Source organism: Hyla sarda, chromosome 9 (assembly GCF_029499605.1).
Source record: "Hyla sarda isolate aHylSar1 chromosome 9, aHylSar1.hap1, whole genome shotgun sequence".
NCBI lineage: Eukaryota > Metazoa > Chordata > Amphibia > Anura > Hylidae > Hyla > Hyla sarda.
Window position 1 is genome coordinate 77,430,257 of NC_079197.1, and position 12,068 is coordinate 77,442,324.

At 46.2% G+C, this 12,068-nt stretch overlaps 1 protein-coding gene across 3 annotated transcripts in view; it reads left to right on the forward strand.

Moving 5' to 3' along the window:
* The window catches only part of LOC130290271 (uncharacterized), a 69,095-nt gene that overhangs the window by 42,636 nt on the left and 14,391 nt on the right, over positions 1–12,068 (forward strand). The window contains exons 1-2 of one of the 3 annotated variants that reach the window (XR_008847548.1): positions 9,765–9,893; positions 11,547–11,701. The exons of 1 other annotated variant lie outside the window; for it this stretch is intronic. The gene's annotated coding sequence lies outside the window, so the exon portion shown is untranslated. Of the gene's footprint in view, positions 1–9,764; positions 9,894–11,546; positions 11,702–12,068 lie in introns of those variants that run through there. One more of the 3 variants, XR_008847547.1, reaches the window with a different exon arrangement.

The following is a 12,068-nucleotide window of genomic DNA, read 5'->3' on the forward strand; positions in this document are numbered from 1 at the left end:
GGGAGGACGCTGTGAGTCAGCCTAATGCTAGCGTAATTGCCCACTGGCCCCTGTTTTGCTTATCACGCACAGGTAAGTTTAGCGCTAGGTCCCGTGCCATTTGAGAAACCTTGGTGTTGGTGTGTGGGCTCTGGTATGTCCTTCATATAAGAATATACTGGTGAATGTCTCAATTTTAACATCAGTGCTGAGGAATAGCCAATGTCACTGTATACATCTACCACAGTAGAGCACCTAAATTCCTGTATTGTATTGTTCTAATTGTTACACATCCACACCGTCTATCTGGTGTAGGATTCTATTGTGGCACTTGTAGTCTGGTGCAGGCATCCTCCATTGTATGCATTTTTATGCTGGGGATCGCCCCTAGCAACGGACTACAAGGGCAGGATCTGCTCCCCCAGTATGAATGCACAACCACATGTGGGGTTGAGCACCTCCAGCCATTTGAGACCACATTTTTTGTTGTTGTCTAACTAATCCAGATCAGCAGGGGTCGCCATACTTTTAAAAGGAAATGTTTTCATTGATGTTATTAATGAAATTTTACCTGGCAGAATTATATTGGTTAAATGTGATAAGGTGGCAAGGAAAGGGTGTATTTCCTTTGCTCACCCTGAATAATCTCTTACCTGCTTCTTAAGTAATGAGGCAGCAGGGAAGGGAGGTGTATATAAGATGGAGACTCAGTCTAATCTGGGCTCTCCCTTGGAAACAGTATGCTGGCTGTTAGAGGGGGGAGACACACGGCCCTGTTTAGGTAACACGCAGAAGGCGCTGTGAGAGGTCCAAGAAGTGGTGTGAACTGTGAGTAGCAGGTTGCAGGAGATACATGTTTAACTGGCTGAGGGTAGCTCACCAGTTAGTAGTCAGGGCATGCTGATATGTGTAGTCAGTGCCCAGATGGTCTAGGATTTTATTTTGTTCCTGCCTTATGTTTGTTTTTCCCCTGCAACCTGTCTAAATAAAGCTGGCAAGGTGCCAGGCTTGCATGAATAACTGTTGTCTGCGGGTTTATTGAGTGGAAACGTGTCACGTAGCAGATTCCAGGATGATCCCGGAGCTATTCCCAAGAAGGAATCCTTACATTTTGGTGGAGGATGCAGGCACACGTTGCTAAGGACAGCACGTTGCCAAGGGCAACCAATGAGCGAGTTGGAGAGGAGCTGTTGCTAGGAGCAACCCCCTGCAAGATTGCAAGTCGGAAGAGCCCAGCAGAGGAGTTCAAGCACAGTTTGGTGTCTGCGGAGAAGCGTTGCTAGGGGACACGGATCGAGATTTTTTTTTCTGGAAAAAGGACAGGCCGTTGCTGGGGGAAACCGATGTGGGCCACAACCGGTGGTTGCTAGGATGAAGCTGAGGTCCCGTGAGTTGTTGGTGGGCGGAATCCCACTGTGGGTGGACTTGGATTGTTGCCAGACTGTATCTCGGATTATGCCAGAAATAATTCTCTTTGTGAAGTCCCACCCGGAGCCCGGTAAGACTGTTCAAATTACCTTTGATACATGTTTTGGAGCAGTAAGCCATATGATGGAGGTATGTGCAGAAATTACAGTTGAAATTGTACTGGACAGAGACTTTCCGTATTTCTGGCAGCTGTGGGATGCCGAGAGTGCACCTGAGAGTTCGCACTCAAAGGTTCCGGAAGTAGTGAGGACTGGGGTGTCTCTACTGGACTGTGTGAATGGTGCTGTATATTGTGAACCCATCCAGGCTGATGATCTTTTTCTTGAAACACTTATGTTAATGTGTTCTGATGTAAAGAGTACTGTTGCCACCTCTCGCAGGACAAAAGAAAACCTGTGTGAGCTGGAAATAGAAGGTAAAAAGATGATGGTTTTGTTACATTCAAAATGTGTAATAAGTCTGGTAAAGACCAGCTGCAGAAAGCCGGACCCTGCTGTAATGTCTATAAAAGCCGGTATTTGGGGTTATAAAACAGTTAATGTGTGTATTTCTACTCCCTATGGTACCACAAGTCACAAGGTTGCAATAGAGCCTACCTTAGAGTATGAAGTAGTGCTGGGGAAGGATTTTCCGTTTTTTCAGCAGTTGTGGGAAGATAGTCAGGTGACTAGAGCAGGAACACCTGATAGGCTCACAACACTTGGTTTTCACCACATAGCAGGGGACAATAACTCAGCAGAGGATGAGGACGGGGAGTGTCAGCAGATCCTAGGTATATTTCAGGTGGAAGTGTGCCAGACCACTAGGGGAGCTGAAGAACAGTCCGCGAGTCAAGTTAAAGAGGTGACTGGAATAGAAGCTACGGAGAGGGCTGTGGAAAAACCAAAACTCCAGAAGAGAGTACAGGTGGAGCTGGGGGCTGCGCTTACCATCACAGACAGAGTCCTAAGTGAAGGAGATGTGGCGTCTGGACCAGGGAGGGGTTGCAACCAGGAAGGTCAAACCACTGGACCAGATATTGTTGCAGACCCAGGAGCCCAGGAGTAGTTTTTGCCAGGCCATGGAGAGACTGTAACAAGACAAAAGAAAAGTCTGCCAAGAAGCCAAAAGACAGTTCAGAGGAACTGTTTGGAAATCACATGGATTCGCTGCTGCCAAGAGCCATTGAAGTTGTTGTTAGGGGAAACAAACTTACCGTCAAGGGATTGCCGGTCCGACGGGAGTGTTTAGCTGTAATGTCTATAAAAGCCGGAGTTGCCAACGTGGTGGGAGAGGAAGAGTGCCAGGTGTTGATGGCACCTGTTGATGATGACGATGATGATGATGATGATGATGATGATGATGATGATGACAAGGCAAAAGTGGCCGCAACCCCGAAAAAGGGGGAGACTTCGTCTAGAGATGGAGAATTGCTGGGTCGAGTGTCTGACAGAGGACCAGAGGATTTCTCATGGTCTAACAGCGAGAGTGAGGAGACCACTGTCAGTAAAAGGTCTCGGAAAAGACTAGCTGGCCTCGGAAAAAGACTGGAGCAGATCCAGAATCTGGAAGAATCCCTGCAGATGGTTTCTGTGAAGTTGACAGAGAAAGAAAAAGAGGTACATCGCTTGACAGAGGAGAGGGACAAATCGCTTGCTGACTTTAAGAAAGAGCAAGAAGCGAGGCTTCAGTTGGAAAAAGTAATGGAGCACCACAGAAGTAAGTTTGTGGCTCTGCAGGATGAACTGTCCCGCTCCCAGGGTCTTGTGACCAGCAAGGAGAGTGAAGTGGAGAGTCTGGCCAAGCGGATGTCATTCCAGGAAGAAGAAGTGAGTCTTCTACATGGTGCATATCAGGCTCTGCGGAGTGATCACAAGGCTAGGCTAGTAGCCATGGAAAAAATTGAAAAAGAGAAGAATGAAATGAAGATGGAAGTTGATGATCTTGCCAGCAATCTGGAGAGTGTCTCTAAAGCTAAGAGACAACTTGAGGAGGAAGTCAAGGCGAAGAATGCCCTTGCACATGCTCTTAAATCTGCTCGTCATGACAATGACTTGCTCCGTGAGCAGTATGAGGAGGCCCTGGAACGAGTTGAGACTCTGAAACATGAAAACAAGAACTTGCAACAGGAGATCTTAGATCTATCTGAACAGATTGATGAGAGTGGAAAATGTATCAATGAGTTAGAAAAGACCAAGAAACAGTTGCTGGACAGTGAGAAGATGATCTCCGCAAAGCTCGAGTGAGCAGCTGAAATATATAAAGCTGGAAGATGACATGAAGATCTTAAATGAGAGCCTGGAAGTGCAGAACGAAACGTGCAGAAGGTCCCATGTAGCTGCCTTGGTTTTGCTGGGAGCGCAACTCTACGAGCAGGTGGCTGTGCTGGCGGACAATGAACAGTTGAGGAAACAATTGCTGTCTTCGGAAGATACTGTCAGGGACTTGACAGAGTTACTTGACAGTGAGAGGAGGAAGTCCGCTAAGCTCCAGTGTAAGCAGCGAAAATGTGAGAAAAAGGAAGAGGACCAGGAAGTTCTAAAAGAGAGCAGAGACCAAGCTATGGTGGAATTGGCTCAAGAAAGGCTTCTGGGGCAGAAGTTACGGGATACAGGGATGCTTTCTTTGAAGCCCGGCAAAAAGTCCTCTAATGCTAAGATTGAGGCGAAGCCCTGTAAGAAGCTAGGACTGAGCTGAAACCTGGTGTGAAATCCTCTGAAGTGGAGACTAAGGAGAAGTCAGGCGGGAAATCCTCTGAACCTGAGCAGACCAAAAATTCTGAAGGTAATGCTGAGGCAGAGAAATCCTCTGAAGCAGAAGCTAAACCAGAATCAACCTCAAAAGCTATGAGTAAAGAGAATGGCACAACTGAAGCTACAGGTGAAGAGAAGAGTAAGCCTGAAGAAGAAGCTGCAGAGAAGAGAAGCTGATTCTACACACGAATCTGAAGGAGCCAAAGACTCTGAAGCCAAACCTGAGGAAGCTGGTGCCCCTGAAGAGAAAGCTGGAAGGGATGAGGTGAAACCGTGTGAGAAATCCACTGAAGTCAAAACTGTGGTGAAACCAGGTGGGAAGTCAGCCACTGAGGCCGAAAGATTCTCTAAAGCAGAGGCAGAGGTCCGGCAAGCCAGAAGAAGACAAAGGTTAGAAGCATCGGTCCTCTTGGTCCTTAATTTCAAGAACCCTGCCCACACCAGGGTGAAGAACCTGGTACTGCAGAGGTGTGACCGAGAGATTTGCAATTGGTGGCTGGTAAAAGCCCAGAAGAAAAGTCAAGGACTTCAGAAACTGTGGGACAAAAGTTGTCCAAGAGAAAGGAAACGCAGATGGTTTATGCTTTTCAAATACATGTGCTCCTTCCCGGAGGTCTGAGCAAAGGGGGGGGGGGGGGGATATGTGATAAGGTGGCAAGGAAAGGGTGTATTTCCTTTGCTCACCCTGAATAATCTCTCACCTGCTTCTTATGTAATGAGGCAGCAGGGAAGGGAGGTGTATATAAGATGGAGACTCAGTCTAATCTGGGCTCTCCCTTGGAAACAGTATGCTGGCAGTTAGAGGGGGAGACACACGGGCCCTGTTTAGGTAACACGCAGAAGGCGCTGCAAGTGGTCCAAGAAGTGATGTGAACTGTGAGTAGCTGGTTGCAGGAGTCACATGTTTAACTGGCTGAGGGTAGCTCACCAGTTAGTAGTCAGGGCATGCTGATATGTGCAGTCAGTGACCAGACGGTCTAGGATTTTATTTTGTTCCTGCGTTATGTTTGTTTTTCCCCTGCAACCTGTCTAAATAAAGCTGGCAAGGTGCCAGGCTTGCATGAATAACTGTTGTCTGCGGGTTTATTGAGTGGAAACGAGTCCTGTGGCAGTGCCCAGGACGCCTCGGAGCTATCCCCAAGGAGGAATCCTAACATAATGCTTTTATTGATGGTTTTAAATGGCAGTTTACGGTTCACTCGTTAAAAATGATAGAGCACGAATGTTAGAGATTTTACCCATTTTTATCAATGATTCTGAGACTCTTATTTTAGCAGGTGATTTTAATTGTATTATAAGGGGCAAGCACCGTTTTACCAACTCAGTAAGTAGAAATTATGACAAAACTTCTTCTATGTTAAAAAATATGATTGTTACATTTCTTAAAAACATCGGTAAGTTTAAAATCCACAGTGTTTTACCAGAGAGAGACGGTTTGACCTGGAGCAATGTAAACTGCAGCTCCAGGATTGATTTTATCTTCTGTTCTTATCAAGTACTGCCTTTTAAGGCTATGCTTCCACTTGTTTTTTTTTTCTGGCAGTTTTTGGAAAACTGCTAGAGATGAGCAAACTTTTCAAAAATTTGATTCGAATTTTTCGAAAAAATTTGTTTCAATCCGAATTTATTTGTGGTGAAACTATATTAAAAACTGCTATTTCTGGCCTACAGAGAGCCTCAGTAGGGGTATAGAACACTTTGCTGTGTTCTAACACGCATATGGGGTGTGCTGGGGTAGTGAAATAATACTGTTATTCAGAATAACGTGCAGATTACCGGCATCGCTTTTAGAATCACTGCCGCAGAGCAGCACAATGACAGGGCCAGCAGGTGGCATCAGTATGAGGAGACCATATAGTGGCTGAATGACACAGCGTGGAGGTTTTGGCAGCATGAGGAGACCATATAGTGGCTGAATGACACAGCTTGGAGGTGTTGGCAGCATGAGGAGACCATATAGTGGCTGAATGACACAGCTTGAATGAGGCTGAAGCATGAGGAGACCATATAGTGGCTGAATGGCACATCCAGGAGTTGGCAGCAGTAGACACTAGGCCTTCACAATCCCTAAGATTAAAAGATGAATTCAGAAATTTAAACCAAAGATTTTGGATAGCTAGTGCGACCATAACAAAATTTTCAGTCCCAGACCCAGGCCCAGCAGCAGTATCAGTAAACCATATATTGCCTGAATGACACAGCCTGGAGTTGGCTGAAGCATGAGGAGACCATTGAAATGTATGATTTTTTTTATTTAAATTTAGATTTTGAAATTTAAATGAATGATTTTGAAATTGAACTTTTAACTCCCAATTTTTTGTGTCCCGGACCCCGGTGTGTGGGTACAAAGGGCCAAATCTAACAAGCCCCCACAGGGCTCATGTGACTGTGAGATGTAGGCGCAATGTCTCCATTGCTCTGACCAGCCATTGTTTCCAACACTTTTCTCCAAGACAAACCATGTGAAGAACAGCGTGACACCGCCATGCCCTGTACGCATGGTATGCTGAAGGGCCACTGAGACTTGTCTAGGCAGTGGAGGCTGAGGACATGGTGGAGGAGGTGGAGTCGAACACTGTCACAGGACCAAAGGGCTGACAGAGTGGAGCAGGAAGCAGCATGAGTACACAAGAGGGATTCACAACCCCTAAAAGTAAAAGGTGAATGTTGAAATCTCTATTGAAGATGCATGTTAGGTAGTGCTACCATCCAAAAATGTAAGGCCCAAGCCCATAAGCATCAGTAAGCCATGTAGTTCCTGAAAGACACAGTCAGGAAAAGGTATCAGCAGAACCCAAGAGGATTTCATAACCCCTAAGATTGAAAGATCAATGTTGAAATCTCAATTAAGCATGTATGTAAGCTAGTGCAAAACATCCATAAATTTAAGGCCCAAGTTCTTAATCATAGTTACATAGTTAGTATGGTTGAAAAAAGACATACGTCCATCAAGTCCAACCAGGGAATTGAAGTGAAGGGTGTAAGGGGATAAGGGAAAGGGATGTAGTTTTATAATTCTGCATAAGCATTAATGTTATTTTGTTCCAGAACTGTATCTAACTCTGTTTTAAAGCTGTTAATTGTTCCTGCTGTGAGCAGTTCCTGAGGTAGACCATTCCATAAATTCACAGTCCTCACGGTAAAGAAGGTGTGTCGCCCCTTTAGACTAAACCTTTTCTTCTTCAGACGGAGGGAGTGCCCCCTCGTCCTTTGGGGGGGTTTAACCTGGAACAGTTTTTCTCCATATTTTTTGTTTGGGCCATTTATATACTTATATACGTTTATCATATCCCCCCTTAAACGTCTCTTCTCAAGACTAAACAATTGTAACTCCTTTAATCGCTCCTCATAGCTAAGATGTTCCATGCCCCATATTAGTTTAGTCGTGCGTCTCTGCACCCTTTCCAACTCCGCAGTGTCCCTTTTATGAACAGGCGACCAAAACTGAACAGCACATTCCAGGTGAGGCCGTACCAATGCTTTATAAAGGGGGAGTATTATGTCCCTGTCCCTTGAGTCCATGCCTCATTTATACATGACAATATCCTGCCGGCTTTGGAAGCAGCAGCCTGACATTGCATGCTATTCTGTAGTCTGTGATCTACAAATACACCCAGATCCTTCTCTACCAGTGACTCTGCCAGTTTAATCCCTCCTAAGACATACGATGCATGCACGTTATTAGTACCCAGATGCATAACTTTACATTTATCCACATTGAACCTCATTTGCCAAGTGGATGCCCAGACACTTAGTCTATCCAAGTCATCTTGTAACTTATGCACATCCTCTATAGACTGTACCGTGCTACAAAGCTTGGTGTCATCTGCAAAGATAGAAACAGAGCTGTTAATACCATCCTCTATATCATTGATAAATAAATTAAACAACAGCGGGCCCAGTACTGAACCTTGGGGTACACCACTAATTACCAGGGACTGAAGCATCAGTAAGCCAAGTAGTTCCTGAAATACACATGAGCAGTCAGGAGCAGGCATCAGAAGTACCTAAGAGGGTTTCATAACCCCTTACATTTAAAGATCAATGTTGAAATTTCTATTAAGCATGTATTTAGCTTGTGCTAAACATCCAAAAATGTAAGGCCCAAGCCCAGAAGCATCAATAAGCCAAGTAGTTCCTGAAAGACACAGAAGCAGTCAGGAGCATGCATCAGCAGTACACCCGAGGGTTTCATAACCCCTTTACATTGCAAGATCAATGTTGAAATTTCAATTAAGCATGTATTTAGCTAGTGCTAAATATCCAAAAATTGGAGGGCCAAGGCCAGAAGCAGCATTAAGTAAATTAGTTCCTGAAACAAACAGTCAGGAAAAGGCATCTGCAGTACACCGGGGGATTTAATGAGCAATAAGATTGAAATATCAATGTTGATATTTCTATTAAGCACTCATGTTAGGTAATGCTAACATCCAAACATATTAGGCACAGGCCCAGTTGCATCCCAAAACAATCTAGTTGCTGAAAGACACAGCCTGGATCTGGCAGGAGGATGCATACATAAGAGGGCTTTAATTTAAAAATATCAAGTTTAAGGGTCCCAGGACCCAGCGTGTGGCTACGAAGGCCCAAATCTAACAAGGAGCCACATGTCACATGGTGGCACAATGACAGAGCCTGGAGGTGGCATAAGTATGAGGAGACTATCTCAGAAATTCAGACAAACACTCCAATTTTAATAGAAAGTAAAAATGACAACCTTGAGACACTCTCATTAAAAGTGGATAACAGTGTTGAGACACAGCAGTCACCTGTAGCCCAGTTCCATCAAATAAAGCCTTGCACAAAATTGATATTTCCACAATAAAGAATAGACTGAATAAAAAAGGGGTAACTTCAGTGCTTATTAAAAGGTGTACTAGATGAATTCAATAGTTCTCTCAGTCAGAAGAAAATATTAAAGTTGTTTTAGGTATGTTGTCTGACGAAATACCTTTGTGTAAGAACAAGCGCTTATCCAAAAGATTACACCGAGCTATACTGCCCTTAAGAAAGGCACATAAGACAGTTAAAAAATCTCTGCAGCTTGTGGCAAAATCTGGAAAGAGCAAAAATATGGCAAAATCCTTCAGTGTACAGGAACACCTTACTGTTAATAGCAAAGAGGTAAATCCTAAACAGGTTGAAAGTATAAGCAGTCAGATTTAACAGACAGAAGATTCCTTTAAAATTTTGAAAGTTGCCGAGGTATAGAAGTGCCCAACCACAGACAGAAAATGTCTAACAGAATCAACTCAAGTGATGGTTAATGGAGTGTTTGTGCAAGATTCCCAGCAGGCCAAAGTAAATGGCAATTCAGCTACAAAAATTTCACTTTTGACTTCTTACAAACTTACCATGTCCTACCCAGTTACTCCTGAAGACAGTTCTAGCATTACCAGTATTACCGTATCAGATAAAGAAAATGCTATGCCAGCAGTTCCTTCTGTGAAATCACCTTATGATGGCAAAGGAAAGCATATAGTAAGATCAGGGCCGCCATCAGGGGGGTACAACCCATACACCTGTATGGGGCCCAGAGCTTCAGGAGGCCCAGCCGGCCCTGGACCTTTTTTTTTTCCAGGTTGTCAGGGCCGGACAGGCCAGGGGCTGTTGGGAGTCGACATGCCCTGCGCAGGCACACACGTCTACTCCAGTCACCTGACCTGTCCCTGCATGATCTCCAGTCCAGACGATCCTCCCCGTGCATAGGAGCAGCAGCAGCCTCCGCTGCACCGATCCCCGGCAGCCAGCAGGGTAGGTGAACTTGCAGGGGTGGCGGGGTTTGCAATGGTGATGAGAGGTGCGGGGGGAGAGGTGCTAGGGGTGTAATGGTGGTGATAAGAGGTGCAGGGGGGGTGAGGAGAGGTGCAGAGAGGTGAGGAGAGGGGCAGGGGGGGTGAAGAGAGGGGCAGGGGGGGTGATGAGAGTGGCAGTGCGGGTGATTAGAGGGGCAGGGGGGGTGATGAGAGGGGCAGGGGGGGTGATGAGAGGGGCAGGGGGGTGATGAGAGGTGCAGGGGGGTGATGAGAGGTTCAGGGGGTGTTGAGAGGTTCAGGAGGGGTGATGAGAGGTTCAGGGGGGTGATGAGAGGTGCAGAGGGGGTGTTGAGAGGTGCAGGGGGGAGTGATGAGAGGTGCAGGGGGTGTTATGGGGTTGATGAGAGGTGCAGGGGTTGTTATGGGGGTGATGAGAGGTGCAGGGGTGTGATGAGAGGTGCAGGGAGGGGGGTGGTGAGAGGTGCAGGGGGGTGATGAGAAGTGCTTGGGGTGTTATGTGGTGATGAGAGGTTTAGGGGGTATGGGGGTGATGAGAGGTGCAGGGGGGTTATGGGGGTAATGAAAGGTGCAGGGGGGTTAAGGGGGTGATGACAGGTGCAGGGGGGTTATGGGGGTGATGAGAGGTGCAGGGGGTGTTACGGGGGTGATGAGAGGTGCAGGGGGTGTTATGGGGTTGATGAGAGGTACAGGGGTGTTATGGGGTTGTTGAGAGGTGCAGGGGGTGTTATGGGGGTGATGAGAGGTGCAGGGGGGTGTTATGGGAGTGATGAGAGGTGCAGGGGGGTGATGAGAGGTGCAGAGGGGAAGTGATGAGAGGTGCGGGGGGGTATGGAGGTGCAGGGGGGTATGGGGGTGATTAGAAGTGCTTGGGGTGTTATGGGGGTGATGAGAGGTGCAGGGGGGTTATGGAGGTGATGAGAGTTGCAGGGGGTGTTATGGGGGTGATTAGAGGTGCAGGGGGTGTTATGGGGTTGTTGAGAGGTGCAGGGGGTGTTATGGGGTTGTTGAGAGGTGCAGGGGGTGTTATGGGGTTGTTGAGAGGTGCAGGGGGTGTTATGGGGTTGTTGAGAGGTGCAGGGGGTGTTATGGGGTTGTTGAGAGGTGCAGGGGGTGTTATGAGGGTGATGAGAGGTGCAGGGGGGTTATGGGAGTGATGAGAGTTGTAGGGGGGTTATAGTAGTGATAGGTTTGGCGGAGGTGATGAGGACACAGAGGACATACAGAGGACATATACACAGTATATGTTTATATGATGTGTATGCATGTATGGCAGTATTATATTCAGGGTACAGTGTATGGCAGTATTATATTCAGTGAATACAGTGTGGGGCAGGATTATATTTAGTGGGTACAGTGTATAGCAGTATTACATTCAGGGTACAGTGTGGGACAGTATTATATTCAGTGGATACAGTATGTGGCAGTATTATATTCAGGGTACAGTGTGTGGCAGTATTATATTTAGTGGGTATAGTGTATAGCAGTATTATATTCAGGGTACAGTATGGGGCAGGATTATATTTAGTGGGTACAGTGTATAGCAGTTTTATATTCAGGGTACGGTGTGGGGCAGTATTTTATTTAAAGTTCACTTTCTGGCAAGGTTATAATGATGACTGTCTTCATGCAGAGGATGAGGATCTGCTGACAATGTGAGGAGCCAATGATGTCTGGATGTCAGACTCTGCAGAAAAGATGGAGCTGGAGGAAGACCTGGTCTCTGGACCAGATGAAGAAGAAAAGATAACAGAGAAAATATCACTCAAGTGAGAAGACGTCACTCAGGTCACTGATATCATTGTGTGTTCTCCTGACTGTCCCATCAGGGCTGTAGTCACTTGTAAGTTCTGCAGTGATGATGGGTAAAACTGTGTCCAATCTGTGTCTCTCCAGCTGTTACAAAACTAAAACTCCCATAATGCCTGCGGCTTTCCAGACATGATGGGAGTTTTAGCTTTCCAACAGCTGGAGAACCACTTCAACTGAGATGATCGGTGGGGGTCTCAGCAGTCGGACCCACACCAAAAAAATAGGCTGCTTATTCTTAAATTCCCGTGCAGTGCTGTATAACACTGTGCTATTAAAGGAGTTTTCTGGTAAAAAATACCAAGGGAGAAACCGGAAAGTTCGTCCCCAGGGGAGCACGCGCGGT